General features: G+C 34.8%; 1 protein-coding gene across 3 annotated transcripts in view; it reads left to right on the forward strand.

The window, feature by feature from the left end:
* Positions 1-2,108: 2,108 nt before the first annotated feature.
* Positions 2,109-17,571, forward strand: part of LOC132151504 (eyes absent homolog 2-like) — a 33,728-nt gene continuing 18,265 nt past the window's right edge. The window contains exons 1-3 of one of the 3 annotated variants that reach the window (XM_059559643.1): positions 2,109-2,392; positions 17,260-17,307; positions 17,388-17,428. The gene's annotated coding sequence lies outside the window, so the exon portion shown is untranslated. Of the gene's footprint in view, positions 2,393-5,435; positions 5,456-17,259; positions 17,308-17,387; positions 17,429-17,571 lie in introns of those variants that run through there. The other 2 variants (XM_059559640.1, XM_059559642.1) reach the window with 2 other exon arrangements.

Below are 17,571 nucleotides of genomic sequence, written 5' to 3' on the forward strand. Positions count from 1 at the left end.
GCGATCCGTAGAAAAGCAAGAAGAAGAAGACGCCTCATGTGGCTGCTGAGAACGCGCACAAGAGGACGCGCTCAGAAGAGATTTTACAGTTCGGACATTGCATGAATCAGAGGTAAAAAAAAATAAATAAAAAAACTATATAAGTACTGTTCAGTTTCTTGCACAGAACAATCGTTTTGTGTCTTTACACATCAATGTATCATCACGAGCTGCAGGGTTTAATTTGGTTATGTTTTTTTTATTGTATGGATTAGTTGTGATTCCCATCCAATTGCATTATATGACTAACTTACTGCAACAGTTTGTTTTAAACAATCTTTTGTTTGTGTTCTACTGAAGAAACCAAGTCACCTACATCTTGGATACCCTGGGGGTAAAAAGATAAACATCAAATTTTCATTTTTGGGTGAACTATCCCTTTAAACTATATTGAACCCAGCATATACAACCACTGATTGTAAAAACCAGCATTTGCACAATTAGATATTTGATTCAAGGTGCTTGTGACAACTTCCTCTGTGACAACAAGCCCCCATCATTTGTCATTCATGCAAGCATCAGCTGTGTGAGAACTGCTGAGAATAAACAAATGACTCATTACAACATATTTTAAAGACATTTTTAACATTACTGTTAAGACGCTCACATAAATCTCTTATCAGATTATTTACAAACCTTGGAAACTAGTTCAGACTCACCTCACAAATCTGGCATGGGAAACTAGTCAGTAAAAGAAAGAGGAAATGCCATTAACAACTCGATTGGCCTGAATATTTTCTTTGCTTCATCTAATGTTTACCAATGTAATAACTGCAAAAAATAATACAATTAATAGATTTTTATCAACTTTCTTAAAGAGACACAACATCTTATGGAAACCTGTATCCACCAGGGAATACTTTTTTTTTTAGGTAATTGGGACTTCTTTTTTTCACAATTCTGAGAAATATCTCTATAAACACAGGAATGTGAGATATAAAATCAGAATTCTACATTTTTCTCAAATTTATAGTTTAAATCTTGCAATTCTGACTTTTTTAATGACAATATAGTTTGTATAGAATACAATTTTAATTGAGAGTTGCTATCAAATTTTGTATTTCATAAAAAAGGTATGTTTAAATTTAAGTACATACTTATGATGAACATGGGGATGAGAATGAGTATCATGAGTATAATGAAACACCACAACACTTCTAATGCAAATGAAAATGTATACACATAATGTTATACCTGAAGACATTTCTGCTGATAACGATATGATGGTGATTTATGCTTTTCTTCTAACTGCTTTTGAAATGAAACTTTGGAAGCAAACTTTCACTGTCCATTTCCAAGGGAACCTCACTTTACTATTCATAATAAAAGGGAACTCTGCAAAAGAGGAACAAAAATCTGCATGTTTATCCAGTTATAGGTTAAAACTAGGATTTAATTATTCTTTCACATTGCCTGGAAATCATGCATTGTATTTGACTTCAGTTCAACTTGTTTACATCACAGTTGTGTGAGGCTTCATTCATAGTAATTTACGAATGTAAATCTTCTGAAACACACTGTGCCTTCATAATGAAGTCATAAAATCATCATCATTTAAATGTGATAATCAGGATTTACTTTGTAACTTCCCTTGAAACATGCATTAATAACTTTGCTGACAGTTATGGGGAACATATTTGTGTTTAAACCACTGAGATAAAGTTTCTCCTTCACAATCACACATTTGTTTTTCCTATCACTGACTTGCATTGTTTTTATACTGAACTAAAGATGTTTTCTATCCCCTGCCCTTAAACACACAAAACTTTATGTACTCATACATGTCCAGAAATACATTATTTAGTGTGTTTTAACAATTTTTATAAACTTTTACAAAATAAAAAATAAATAAACTATAGCCTATATATGGCTGATTTATAAAGTATTAAAGAGTCAATAAAACGGCATCCAATGACTGTTTTTCACGTTTCGCTATATTAGTGTGGTGCATTTTCTAAACTTTAGCCCTTGCAGTAGCCTACAAGCATAGATCAATCTGCGTGAGCAGAACGGTCTCATTGAGGTCGAGCTGCACGCGAGCGTTGAGGACTCGAGCAGTAGGAGGAGGAACTTCAGCTCGCTCATTTATTGAATGTTTCTTCACATTAGTGCGCACTCGAGTTCGCCACACACACCGGGAGCCAGACACACACGGCAGAGCTCTCGAACACACTGCGGTCTGAGCGCGCGCGCAGCTGGATCATTCCAAATTTAAAAATTCGAATGTAACAACAGCGGGCGAGATGCGACATTATATCCGTCTGTCGGCGCTTTGAACAACGCGCATCACGCAGGATGCAGAGGAAATTTTGCTGAACTTAAAGCAGTTATTTTTTTCTTTGCTTCAGACATGGTGAGTGCATTATTTACTCACTGATATTGTCTTGTTGTGTGTTGTATTGTACAATAACAAACAGGTAACATTTCCTGTCTTCATAATGGTTCGTAATGAATTATGTTGTTAGAAAATCTCTTAAAACCAGTAAAGTGCAGGGGGACGCGTTCGTTAACATTTTGTGGATGCTGAAAGGAGGGTTTAAGGTGCAGATATCTAAATACATTCTTAAAAATAAAGTTTAATTTAGGATCACAATAGTGTTATAGTGGTATGTCATGGGAAACCCTTTTATTTTTTTCCTTCCTTGTGCATTAAATGAAACCTAAACACTGATCTGAAGAAACAATAAAGAAACATCACTAATTTTAGAACCATATAGAAATTCCCGGACCCTATAACCCTATTTTTAAAGGAGTGCAGATAAAGGCTAGATCTAGTGCAGTGCATTTAGTATTTATGTTTTATTTAAGAAAAACAGACAATTGCATTATTCATATAATTGATTGTATATATATATATATATATATATATATATATATATATATATATATATATATATATATATATATATATATATATATATATATATATATATTAATCAAACAATGTAAAAAAATGGCTACATTTAACCATGCTATAGTTTAAACTGATTAGAAGATTCTAGTTGACATGATTCAGTTCATACTCAAGGATTTTGAATAGTTAATAACTTAGCTAAATCAAAAAGTATATTTGGCTCTTTAGAGTAAAATAGAATTTAATAGATAGATGAATAGATAAAAAAATCTAGATGTGTTATTATATCATAAAGCTTTTAAGTGAAAGTATTAGTGTTCCAAATCAGGTAATAATAATAATAATCATCATTTGTATTAATGTAGTACCTATTTTTATATCGAGTCTTTAGCATCACACTGGCCAAATGCACAAAAGAAAAAAAAAATATGACGATCCTACCATATACACAGACTTCAAATATTATAAATTACTGTCTTTTGGGATCTTTTTCCATCAAAAACTGGTATCTGATACGAAGGTGAAATCTAAAATTGCAATGAATGTTTCTATTTTTGTTTATATCATGGGAAGCTCAGCATGATTACAATGCTAACACGATTTAACAAATTCACTTGTTTAAAATGCAGCGTAATATTGTTTCAGATCACTGATTCTATTATCAAAACCCAAAGAAACTTTAATTAGTGCTATTCAGAACCGTCTTCTAAGATCTTTGAACAGAATACTTTGTTTTCCAGATGTAAACGTCTGTGTCGTTCTTAAATTATTTTCATTTCACTCTGTACAATCACTCTTGGTAATGATTTTTACTCTGATTTTAGCAGACTTAGTTTATGCATGTCTATTCACATGAGCAGATTTCTTTTGAGAAATTTGGCTGTTTGAACTAAATCAATGGCAGATTTCACAGAGCTGGATGATTACTCTGAAATCACTGAGGCGATGTTTAAAGTCAGGAAGCTAATAAGGTAATTTTAGGGTGCCTTGCTAAGCGTTTTTCAAAGAGAAGCATTCATCGTCCTCGAGAAGCTCTCACAACCCCCTGCTCAATACATTCACCGCTTTGTTTCACGAGAATGCAGGGCACTGTTGCACAATTCCAAATTATTAACCATCCAGGTCCACAGAAGAGATCAGGAATCAGACGCAGAGATCCAAAACCAGTTACAGATGTAGTACTGATCCTTCTCTAACTGGTTTTGGATCTCTGCGTCTGATTCCTGATCTCTTCTGTGGACCTGCATGGTTAATAATGCGTAAATGCGTAATTCTACCATCATGACTTTGCAACACCACAAACAAGTCCAAGAAATATTGACTCATGCACGGCAACTCGGCAGATTCTGTTTTTCTAATATGAACATTTCTCATTTGCACAGGCAATGCAATTATTTTTGACTTTGGTCACTCAACATATTGTGATTATTTTGAAAAACATTGTTATATGATAAACATTTATCATCTGGTGTTTTTTTAGAAATTAAAACTAAAAGAACAAATGGGCATTATGTTATTATTCATATTAAACGTAATATACTGCTGCCAGTAGAAATTCAAATCCATTCACACTTGAAAGAACTGCTTTAAAAGAACCAAATTCATATTAAAATCATTCTCCTGCTGCTGATTTGAAGTGGTTACTTTCCAATCTGTTTAGACTTTAAAAGAACCAAATACAAACCTCTTTGAATATCACAAAAATGAAAAAATAAAAATGAACACCATTCTCTTTGCATTCACATTTCACATGCTTTGAAAATGGAGTCAGATCTCCTATTCTCAGTATGACGATGGAGGTTTGTTGTATGTGCATTACTCAATTTGGTAGCATGCAGATGTTTTTTGTTCATTTAATCAAAGCCATTTATGGATAGGTCAGATCACAAATGAATTTGACTGAAATCAGACATAAATGCACTAATTTAGATCATTTTTCCCATTGGAAAATGTTAGACACACATCAAAGGTCATGTGCACAGGGACAAGTTTGATTTAACGCTCTCGATTTCAGTGTATAATAACATCAGGTCTCACTCTGAGCTCACTTTCAGTCATGGTTCTGATTACTAACCCTAATAAATTGTGAATAAGCTGCACAATTCCTGCTTGGGGAGGCAAAGCAATGCCCGAGTTCCCCATCCTGAGACGCCCCCTCTTAAGAAAACATGAATTAATTCCTAAAGTCATCTGTAGCCAAAGTTTCTGGAATGATAAATATTTTCATAGGAAGCACAGCTCTTCCTGAGTTTATCAGCGCTTGGTTCATTATGGGTCGGCCAGTGTTAACCCCTCGGTTTTAGGGTGAGGCTGGAGGCCTTGAACTCCGCGTCTGCTTTGAATTGTCAACCAATCCTATGCTTCCAGATGGAAGATAACCTCACTCGTAATGAGCAAAATATTTAGCTAGCGCCCACAGAGAGATTCCCGAAGTCTTGTGCAACTGGATGTGTTCAGTAGCGAAGAGCCGTTGTCACAGTTAACACTTTGCCACATCATCAGACAGTCGCGACTGTGGCTCAGAGTCCTGGCCAAGGAATGTTTCACTGCTCACGATTAAAGGTATGAAAAGCCTATTATGCAGAGATAAGAAAAGAAGCATACTAAACAAACATGCATTTTAATAGTGCAACATTCTTACCTGTAATTTCTTCCTGAATCTCTAGTCTTACTTTTCCCAAAACAACTGTTGATTTGAGTGTACAGGATTGTTTTAGCAGTGTAGTTATGATCAGACAGTGCTCTAAATGTCTTATAATCAAACTTGCTTTTGTAAAGCGAAGAGACTGTTGTGATCAAATGATGGTTGTTTTGGATGATTTGCATTGCTTTTGAAGGATTAAATATTGATTGTTGATTGTGGTTGGCTTTCCAGACAAGAAATATCAGAGTATTCCTCTGTAAAATGTCTATTATTCTTATTATTTTGTGTGTGTGTGTGTGTGTGTGTGTATACATATATAGAGAGAGAGAGAGAGAGAGAGAGAGATTACAACAACAATATTTTTGCGGTTTGAGTACCTGTGTCAAGTTACTAGGGTGTTGCTATGGTGATCTGGGTGGTTTCTAGGTGGTTGCTTACCACTCTGAGTGAAAAGTCTCTGATATTTCATTCTCATGTACATCTTTATTGTAAATCTGTGGGAATTGCATCATTTAGTTTGTTCAGATCATTATCCGAATGAGTGGTTACACTAATTGTGATGCATGACCTGACAAAAGACAATATACTGTGTGGAGAAATTCTATATGTTAATGTGAATAGGAAGCAACAGAGATTTGTAGTTCCCTTTCAGTCTGTCACACACACACACACACACACACACACACACACACACACACACACACAGTCATCCAAACCCCTCCTTTTCTCTACAGTCTCATTCAACAGCAGCTGGTTCTTCAGCCATAGCCAACCTATAGTCCTTATCTTATATCTTAACACACACACACACACACACACACACACACATAAAAGCAAACATAAATCATACACACACACAATCATAAAGCAAAGTGCTGAGTATGTGTGTGATCCAGTGCATTAAATTGTTTACAAATGAAAGGTGCTTTATTTTATTATGTAAACTTTTTATTCAGAACATGATGGACGCAAACCAAAATATAACATTCATGCAACAAATGAAGGCTGATATGAAAATGACATCATTACTGTTGATTGAGTGATGGCACCCAAGCAAAATTACACAGTATATACCGTTATACCCTCCAGCGCTGATGCGAATAATTTTTATATTGGGATTGGGACTTATTGTTTTAACAGTTGACAGTCAAGAACAACAAAACTCAACACTGCAGTCAATAACTTTTCAACATTTGAATGATTAAAAGATTTCAGAAAATTAATTATATTCTCTCTCATAATCGATTTCCAGGTGGCAACTAAAAAACTTGGACCATATACAATGTAAACAAATTAGTTCTCTTGAATAAGCTAAAATGTTCCTTGTATCTGCTGCTCAGACACGTTTACACATGCTAACCGCCCTCAGGCCAAATGAGCAGGAACTTTTTCAACAGGTTTCTTTGATGAAGTCATATATCATTCAGCGACTGTCCGCAACAGTGTAAGCCGGGGATATTAGGACTTGCAGTTTACCATGTTGCAAGGTTAGAAGTTCAAGACTGCTAACTGAATTAACTACTTAGTCTTCCTGGGCTGCACACACATTACTACGGGAAGTCGTGGCCTAATGGTTAGAGAGTCGGACTCCCAATCGAAAGGTTGTGGGTTCGAGTCCCGGGCCGGCAGGAATTGTGGGTGGGGGGAGTGCATGTACAGTTCTCTCTCCACCTTCAATACCACGACTTAGGTGCCCTTGAGCAAGGCACCGAACCCCCAACTGCTCCCCGGGCGCCGCAGCATAAATGGCTGCCCACTGCTCCGGGTGTGTGCTCACAGTGTGTGTGTTCACTGCTCTGTGTGTGTGCATTTCGGATGGGTTAAATGCAGAGCACAAATTCTGAGTATGGGTCACCATACTTGGCTGAATGTCACTTTCACTCACTCACTTCACTCACTTATGTAGACTGTTTTGCAAGTCATGCGAAAGCTCAGGTTTTAAAATCCAAGTCAAACAAGCAACAAACTCAATTTCATAGGAATATTCCAGGATAAATACAGCTTAAGCTTCACTGAATAGCGTGTACTTTAAACCAAATTATAACATTTGTCATAACTGCAGTATGCATAACATTTGTCATGCTACGTACTTGAGGTTTGTTGTTACTTTTCTAAGCAATCATGCTGATGATTTTCACCTGGTGGATGATAAAACTGGAATAAAATGAATATCATAGTGACTTGGGATAGTAAGAGACCACCAAAACACCTTTTAATTCACGAAAAACCACCCAGACAATCTTAGAAAATGAAAAATACTTTAAAAGACCTTGCTATAATATATGCTAACTGAAATGTTTGGACCCTTAAATTCATGTTATTTACAAAGAAATAAAAATCTATTAAATTCGACTGTATTATGCATTATGCAAAATTATTACTATTAAATGCAAGTAGTTTTTGTCCACGAAAATAGGACCTAAGTCCATATTTCTATGTAATTTCATAATAAATTTGAAATATGATTAAAGTGCACTGCCAAATGTACAAGCATTTATGGTAAACTAAAAGTAAACTTAAAAGTATTTTCTGTCGAAAATTGATGAAATTGCAATTTAGTACATTTCAAATTCTGCTTTAAATGTTATATCATATAAAATACTACAGTTAATGTAATCAAGTGCTTTAGTATGGTAATCAACACACAAAATAAGTGTATTCAAAATAAGTGTGTTCTTTAAAGCACAACAAAAGATCAAAACACAAAGTGCATTTTTTTTTCAAGCAAGTTTGCGTGAGTGTGTTAAGAAACAGTTGTGAAAGTGTACTATGGCCTTTAATTTAATTATCGTATTATCTGCAAGCACATTTAAAAAAATATATATAAGTGAAGTATTTTCAGAAGGCTAGTCAGTGAAATGTTGTCTCAGAATAGTTGCTCTTTTGTTGTGCATGTGATTTGCATGCAGTGAATACACACAGTTCAGTCTCTCTCTGCTGCACTCGAGCTGTTTTAATGCAGTCTGAACCTCCCGACTGCAGCAGGCCAGATGTGTTACCTGACCGATCCTCTCATAAGACCAATCCTGGGAGGTCCACCAGCTGTCCCCATCCATGACCCACATCTCGGGGCAGCGCTCCGGGGGCGAAGGGTCCAGCAGACCTGGAGGCTGGCGGCTGTAGGGATGAGGGGGGTGGGAAGGATGAGAAATTGGGAACCGATGGGGCGAATGTCTGAACGGAGGGGGTCAATTACACATAAGTTGGAGGTTTTTGGGTGGGAGAGGGGATCCTTCTATACAAGCTGGCATGAAAGGTGGTTTTCTCCTCTTGGAGGCTGTCATGTGGAAAGCAGAGCCCACCATAGCAGGCGGTTTGTGTTACACACAAACATGGTGGCCAAGAACTTGCGGCCGAGCCCAGGCTGGGCTTTTAATAACAAAAGCCAATAAATTAAAAGTCTATCAGCAGGATGCAAAACTGATGGCCTTTCCTCTTGGGATTTTGTGTGTACTCATTTGTTTTGCACTTTTTCTTTGCTGTATTTTCTGGACGACAAGTATAGAACAACTAAGAGGAACTTGGAAAGAATAGAATGTTTTAGAAATGATTCTGTTTTAAAAACCGAATTGTATGACAGTTTATATAGTGTAATAGTAAAAATGGGTAAATGTGTCATGATTCTGGCTAAAAGCAACAAGTAACTTGTTGATTAAAATATTAAAAACATGATTCAGAATTTTATACGGCATGAGTTAAAATGTTTAAATATGGACTTTCCAAAATGTATTTACTTCCTGCACTCTACTTTAAAATACAGCATTGTCGTTATTCTGGCTGACACAAAAAGAGGAAGTTGGAAAGAATACAATGTTTTAGAAATGGTTCAATTTGAAACCAGTTTTACACTTTCTTTCCTGTATTTTCTGGACAGCAAGTACTGTCATGATTCTAGCTGAAAAGCAATGAGGAAAGATTATTTTTAGTACAAAAATTGGCCAACAGTTTATATTATGCATTGGTAAAAATGTGTAAATATTGACTTTCTGTACTGTATTGTAGCATGATAATCTGCTTTACACTTTTCTTCATTGTATTTTCTGGACAACTAAATGATGCATTTTAATATTTTTTATGCATACATTCATGCAAACATAAAAATATAATGAAATTATAAAAAAGTATCAATTTGAACTTTCTGCACTGTATTTTATGCATGCTAAACCATTTTAACAACTTTGTCGTCCAGAAAATACAGCATTGTCATGATTCTGATTCTAAAAAGCAAAGAAGAACTTGAGAAGTACAAAAAAATATGCAACTCTTTGCTGCTCAGTAAAACATTTTTAAACAAAGAATAAAATGTTTTAGAAATGATGCAATGGTAAAAATGTGTAAATATGGACTTCTCACACTTTTTTGTGCATGCAATCCCGTTTATTTCTTTTTTTTTGCTGAATTTTTTGGGCAAATATTGTCATGATTCTGACTGAACAGCAAAAAAAAAAACTTGGAAAGAATAAGATGTTTTAAAAATTATTTCAGTTGAATATATTATTGTACCGAAGTTAATTGTGGGACAGTTGAAACAAGTAAATGTAGACTTTCCGTATGGTATTTTGTGTGTGTGAAACCCATTTTACATTTTTCTTTGCTGTATTTCCTGAACAACAAGTATTGTCATGATTATGGCTGAAAAGAGAATACACTATAAATATGCTCTTTGCAACTCAGCAGAAAGGTTTTGGATCAAAGATTAAATTATTTAAAAACTGATTCAGGAGAAAACAGAATGATGCAATGGTTTATATTGTGCAACAGTAGAGATTTTGCTTAGGTAATATGGCATAAAGTGAAAAACTAGTTGTTTTGTAATATAATTTTCACTGTTTTGAGTCATATTTTGCATTTCATAAGTTGAAGCTGTTTTTGGCAGACTTTGTTTGATTTGAATAATTTTTAATAATCCATGAAGTTCCGAATTAAAAAAATGCCTTTAATTTGAAAACTCTTTTTCTAAAAATAGGGGATTACCACATAGTTAAGTAATGCACAAACCATTTCTAATTGAATTCCCAGCATCTGTCGTGATTTATACAGTTAGCATTATCAATCACCTCTGTATTGTACATTACATCATTGTGCTTATATGTATCCATCGAGCCTGTGCAACACTTATCAGGGTTCCCATGCTCTGCAGTGCTCCGGCATTGATGAAATCCCTGGACAGTGATGTAAGCGCCGCCGCATCTCAAGAGACCATTACTAGGCTGTTACAGCCCCCCCATCGCTCCATTAGCAAGCTAAAGAGCAGACGCGTGTGGCCAGGCGGCTTTATTTACGAGAGTCCGAGTTCAAAGGCTGCAGACAAGCTTGAGCCCCAAAGGCAAGCGTCCACAGACGAGCTGTTCAGTTTGTGTGTGCGTTTCAAATAAAGAAACGCAGCTTAGCGCTTTAATTGAAAAACTCCCACAGCATCCAAAGAAAAGCCAGAGCCCTGAGGTTCAACACTATGCCATAAATGAGCTAGAGTACTTCTGATGTTTGAATAAGACTATTCACCAAATGTCTATTGCATCACTGGATTATAATAAGGCGAAGTGTGAGATGAGGAATCTTCCATTTTAATGGAAAAGTTGTATATTAAGAATATAGAAAAACACATGCAGAAAAGTTTTGCCAGGAAAAGTGAACAAAAAAGAAAAAAAGTTTATAGCAAAACTGTTTTATAACAATAAATGTATTATTTTAGCTAGCCAGAATATGTTTAATGTTTGGATAAGGCTATTTACCAAATGTCAAAAGCATCACTGAACTATAATGAGGTGAAGTGTATGGTTTTAAGTCTCAATGACAATCACTTTACACTAGAGTACACTATTAAAGGCCATTTACGGCACAGAATAAAAAAATAAAAACTGAGACTTTTTATTGCACAACTTTTTATATTGACTACAATTCTGTCTTTTTTGTTTCCAACACAGAATACAAAAGGGAAAAAAAGTAATTGCATCTTTTTCTCGCAATTGCAAGTTCAAAGGTTTTCACAATTTTGACTGTATCTTGGAATTCTGACTTTATTTCAGTCAGAACTGGGAGATTAAAAAAAATCACAATTAACTTTTTTTTTTTTTTTTTTATTCTGTGGCGGAAATGGACTTCCAATAGTTTATCCTGTGAATCCATTGATTTCAATGGAAATGTTACATATCAAGCATGTACAGCAGGAAAAATTGTTTTTTAGAAGTAAACGCTTTGACACTCAAACAGAATTTCAAGTTTGCAAGGAAAAATGTAAATAGTTTCTGATGAATATAAATCATGTGTTCTTATTGGTCTGCTGCTACTTCACTTGTTTTTCAGCCTGCAATGATTTTTCAGGAAATGTTGATATACAATAAAACTTAATAAATCTTATTTTAATCAGAAAGCAAGCAAAATCTATTTGTATTTGTAAATTTGTAGCACTTGTAGAAAAAAGGGTGAAAATTCAGATTTTTTTCATTTATTATTATTATTTATTTTTTTATTTTTTTGTGTATACTTTGTCTAGTGGCTCAGGTTTGATTTTCAGACTGACCCTCAAAACATGCGTACAAGTGTGTTAATTTTGCACATTAAACTGGAACACAAGAAAGCATTGCAAAAATGACACAATTCGACTTTCAAAAAACAACGTGGATGATGGTCTTATTTTAAATGCCTTTGAATACATCCTTCAGAACAAATACTGAACTGAACAATGGCTCCTTTTTACAGACTGTAACGATGCATTTCCACAGTTAATAACATTGTAAATCTAGTTATTTTTTAATATATATATTGAATAAAAAAAAATGTACATTTATAGCATTATATTTTGTTTTAAAGTAGCTTGATATTTCAGTAACGAAAACTAGTCTAAGGGACTAGTCTCTCTCTCTCTATACAGGTATATTTTTTCCCTCTTCTTGAAAAGTCACAGAAACACAATCATGAATTTTCTTTTGCTATAGGAGCTAACGGGAATGCAGGAGTTACATTTGTTTTTATTTTCCGTTCACCACTATAGAAATGTGTCCCGGGGATATGTGAAAAGGGTCCATATTCTGCCCATTCTCATTTTTGGAGCTGGACTACCTGCTTCATTGATCCCTCAGTGAAACCCTGTGTGGGTTCGGAGGAAATGAAAGGGCAGATGGCTGCTCGCAGTCTGTCTGGAGTCACGCTGGAAATACGAGGGCTGCAGAAGTGCTGCATTGTTGCAGTGAGGTCACCGTGTCTCGCGGTTTCCCTTCAGGCAGTTCAGCGGTCACCCGCGAACCCGCGCCCAGCACCATATGGGATGTAGCCCTCAGCTACTGGCCAGAGAGCAGTTTGTTGGCTTTGATTGAATGGTTTAGATCAAGGTTCGGGTTGGAGAGCTCGCTGTAAATCAGACAGCCATATGGCAAAGCTACAGCTCATGATTCATTTCAAAGACAGAAAACCTGCTCTCTTAACCCGGTCATAATGATCCCGTCAAGACAAGTCCAGAAGTAAGAATCACATTTGTTTTGTTCATAGAGGAACTGATTTTTAACTATAACTAATAAACCGTTAAAGACACATCAACTGTGAGCTTCGAGCTCATTCATTGGCTTTTGATGAAGACATCATCATTTTCCCCTGATGAGAAACTGCATTACCCATGATTCTGCAGCGAAAGTTTCAGTAATTTTGTTATGTGCTTTTAGCATTTTATAATTTTTTAAGCATTTCTGTTTATTTTCTAACTATTTTAGTATTCAGTAGGCTATGTTTAGAGTACACTCTAGTTCCTGATGCACTAAACGCTCTCAAACTATATATAGTAGTTACCTTTTAACTGCGATTCTTCATGGGATTGTAGTTCTTTCCCTCATTAAAGCTGTTAAGTTCACAGTTTTGTATCTTTGATTTGAAGCAAAAATGCAAAATCTGCAAAAAAAAAAAATGATTAGACAAAGTTTGGATTGTTGGTTTCACTTGGTTGGTTTGGTTAATGGATTATAAATTAACAAAAAATCTCAATGGAAACAAATACTTCCATAACCAGCGGCACTAAAAAAGTGTGCAGCCGCTGTTGAGTGCTTGCTTGCATCATGTGACCAGTTGCTCAACTGAGATGCACATGTGACAGTGCACAGTGATGTATGATTTAAGGCATTGTGTGGAATACGATAGCCATGGAAGACGCCAACACTAGCAGAACAGCGGCGAGGCCAGGTGAAGCGCTCTGTCCCGGCCGTGCCCCGTCCCAGGTTTGTTTTAGCTCAGTTTACCATTGTGAAAAGGGGTAGAGTGTTCTTTCCCATGCCCTCTCGCTCCGGGACACGCTCGTACCAGGAAACACACTGCGCATCACAGGAACTCTGGGAGGAAGTCAGGACTCCGCTGGGAGGCCAGCGTTGGTCTTTCTCTGGCCTCGTTTATTTTCTTGGGAATGGTTTTGTTAGGACTGGTGCGTCAGCAGGTGTGAGAAAACCATCAGTGTCAATCGCTGCATCTCTGACCTGGAGAACTGCTCTTTGTGTTTTCTGAAAACAAGCAGACGTGTGTGAGAGCGTGTTTATATGAGATTAAAGGGATAGTGCACTCAAAAATGAAAAATCAGCTACTCACCCTCATGTTTGTTTGCTAAACACAACATGAGTTATTCAGCACAATGTTGATCCTATTGTACTAAAATTTATGTATATATATATATATATATATATATATATATATATATATATATATATATATATATATATATATATATATATATACAATATATAAGCTTTTATTTTTTATATTTTCAGTTTTATTTAAGTTTCAATATTATTTGAATGTGCTTTTTCAGGTTTATTTATTTTCCCCACTTTATTTTAAATTTTTTTCACTAAATATTTATATTTAGCTTTAATTTATTTTTATTTTATTTTAGTAGTAAATTTACTGCTTAAACTTATTTTATATACTTATTTTGTTAGGTACCCAAAGCAGCATTTCTAATTTTATTTTTTCAAGTTTTTCATCTAATATTTATATTTTATTTAAGCTTTATTTCAATTAACAATTTTGAATAGTTTTACTTGGCAATAATAACACTGGTTGCTGTTGCTCTTTTGTGCACAAATTACAACCCTATAAAAAAGGACAAAAATTCTCATAAAATATGTCAGCTATTTTTCAAGTAAGATTTGCTCTCAAATCTTGTTCATGTTTCCAGTCTCTTTATGTGAGAAAGACGTTTAGTGAAATGTTATCTTACAAAAATAAAACAATTAAAAAGTGGATAGATTTAAAAACATGAATGCAAATAATTTATTTATTTATTTCAGTCTTTGTGGTCAATTAGCAGTCTTAGACTTTAGACTGACTCCTGTTGGTGGAAATTGTTGTTTACGATAAGTTTGTGGAAATAAATCAATCATTCAGGCCGATAACCATACCACCATTTTTTTATTGCATTTTAAAATGAATATGCAAAATAAGCTTTTTTAGTTTGCATGCAGCTCATATGCATCATCATCATCAATATATAAACACTTTTTAGATAGACAACATCATTTTCCGCCATCGAAAAACTAATATCGATCAAATGCTATCACAAGTCATTCACAAAAATTACTATGCATTTCTTAAGAGCTAAAACTTTTGAAATGGAAAAAGTTTCACCTTTAACACATCAAGAAATGTAATTATTTCAGCTTTGCTGGCATTATGACAGACACGTGATATGTGTCTTTAATCCGTACGGTAGTGTCGCAAGTGTTTACTGAGAAAACAGAGCGAGCAGCAGCGAGACATTGTCTCTGTTTGTTTTAAACATGCGCTGGGTGCCACCCAATCGCAGGCACCGAAACATCATTCACCTCGCTGCTGTCTGAACTGTCAGATTCATTAAAAAAGAGCTGAATCTGGCACGTCCCGATCTGCGTTTGAGGTCAGTCGCACATGTACATGCCCACTCTTGCATGATTGAATGAAAGCTCTTGTTTTGGCTCTTATTTCACCATTTTGCTGCACTTCCTTTCCATCTTTGCTCCTGACAGTAGCTGATCTCTTGATATTGCTCACATTGAGTGTCTCTCCACCCGGCCGACAGATGGAGGAGCCCTGAGGGAGAAACACGGAGAAGTTTAGAGCAAGACACCAGCTTTGTGCTTTGTGCTTTCTTAGTCGAGATGAGATGTTTATTCTGGTAAAATAAATAAATAAATATATATATATATATATATAATTATAAAGTTATATATTTTTCATATATATATATATATATATATATATAAAAAATCTTATTTTATTTCAGTTGACAAGCCAAATTACTAATTTTCTTTTAATTTAACTAGAAATAATTAAACAACCATAAATGAAATAAAAGTTAACAAGAACTAGACTTACTTTAAAGTTATGTTAGTATCAAGATAACTATTATTATTTTAATTTAATGTAATATTTTGAATCTGTTTTTATTTTTATTTAGTTTTCATTTTAGTTACAATTTTAGTAATTTTTTATTTTATTTTTAGGAGTTTTGTCTTTATACTTTATTTTACTTAGTTTTTTTTATATATTTTTTTTTATTTCCATTTTAGCTTTAGTTATTTTAGCACTGTTAAACTAAATAAAAATGATAGATGTTGCCATGAAACTAGCTGAGATAAAACATTTATTTCAAGTGATGGAAATGTTTTTGTTTTTCATTTTGGATTCAGTTTTAGTTAATTATAATAAACCTGATTTTAAAAAACGAATAGAGATGACAAAAACATTAAAATTACAAAAACCTCAACTAAAATGAAAATAAAAAAATATACAAATACACCCTAATTTAAATGTTAATAGAAATATTAATAGTATATCAGTGATACTAAAACAACAATGTGCAGTAGTTTCCTCAAAACTGAATGTGATATAAAAGCAAATATGATCATATTTCTCATAGACAGCAGAAAGAAAACATATACAGACGTTATCATATGACAGGCACAGTTTTCTGTCCTGTGTTGACGTTTCCTTTTGAAACAGGAAGTTAAGGCGGTTCACATCACAATGATCTAAAGTCCAAAATGTCTCATCAGACTCTCACAAATGAAAATTAATCACATTCATTTTAGCTCAGCTCTTATTTTTTGCCTGTATGTTTTTTTCTTCTAAGGTTTCAAAGAATTAAGCTAAAATGAAAGGTAACTAAGAGCAATAAGAGCAATTTCTCTGGGTAAATAAAAAAAACACACACAAAAAAACAAGGTCAATGTTACAAGGTCATTTGCGATGTTTAACCTGTATCTTGTCTCATTTGTATTTATGCAAACTATACTAATATGCATGTAGCGCACCTTGCCATCACCAGACCAGAGCAGAACGGGGACGGTTGCATTTCTTAAATTTAAGGCACAATAACAACCACCGTTTTACTTCTGGCATGCAGTTCTGCCTGTGGTTTACGATGCCAAATTACGCCAGGCTGAAGAAGCAGGTTACACATTGTTCTGTTCCAGGAACACAGTCCTACCGAGCCGGTTTATACAAACAAGTGTTTCACTGTTGTCTGTATCTCAGAATTCTAATTACATGTTTTTTTGGGAAACCACTGGTGCCTCGTCATTGAGAAATACTGTCCGTTCACCTTTTTTTTTCTGTGCAAGACACGATGAGACATGAATTGCGTTTTGTGCATTCTTATGTTCCTTGTCCTTCTGCATATTTTTTTATTTTGGAGATGCGTCATGTTGGACTGAAGCCCGGTGTGCTTTTTAGGTCACATATTTCTGACAAACAGCTCTGTCTTTTTCAGGAAAGCTGACAGCTGAACGTGTGCAAGCGGAAGTACAACAACAGACAGGTCTGCACACTTCACAGTTTGGATTTTATGAACTTCCTCTAGAGCATTCAGGGAGGTTCGGATAGAAAATTTATTCACAGGAGCCATTAGATCTACACACTGGGCGACAATTTTAGACCATGTGAGTGATATTACATCTATTTTATTCCCACTGGGCTTCACTTGTACACTGCAAAAAAAAAAATTTGTAATAAATATTCTTGTTTTAAAATAATTAAAAATAATACAACTTTCATCCTTAAAACAAGATGCATGCACTCAAGG

The sequence above is a fragment of the Carassius carassius genome, chromosome 10 (genome assembly GCF_963082965.1).
Source record: "Carassius carassius chromosome 10, fCarCar2.1, whole genome shotgun sequence".
Lineage (NCBI taxonomy): Eukaryota > Metazoa > Chordata > Actinopteri > Cypriniformes > Cyprinidae > Carassius > Carassius carassius.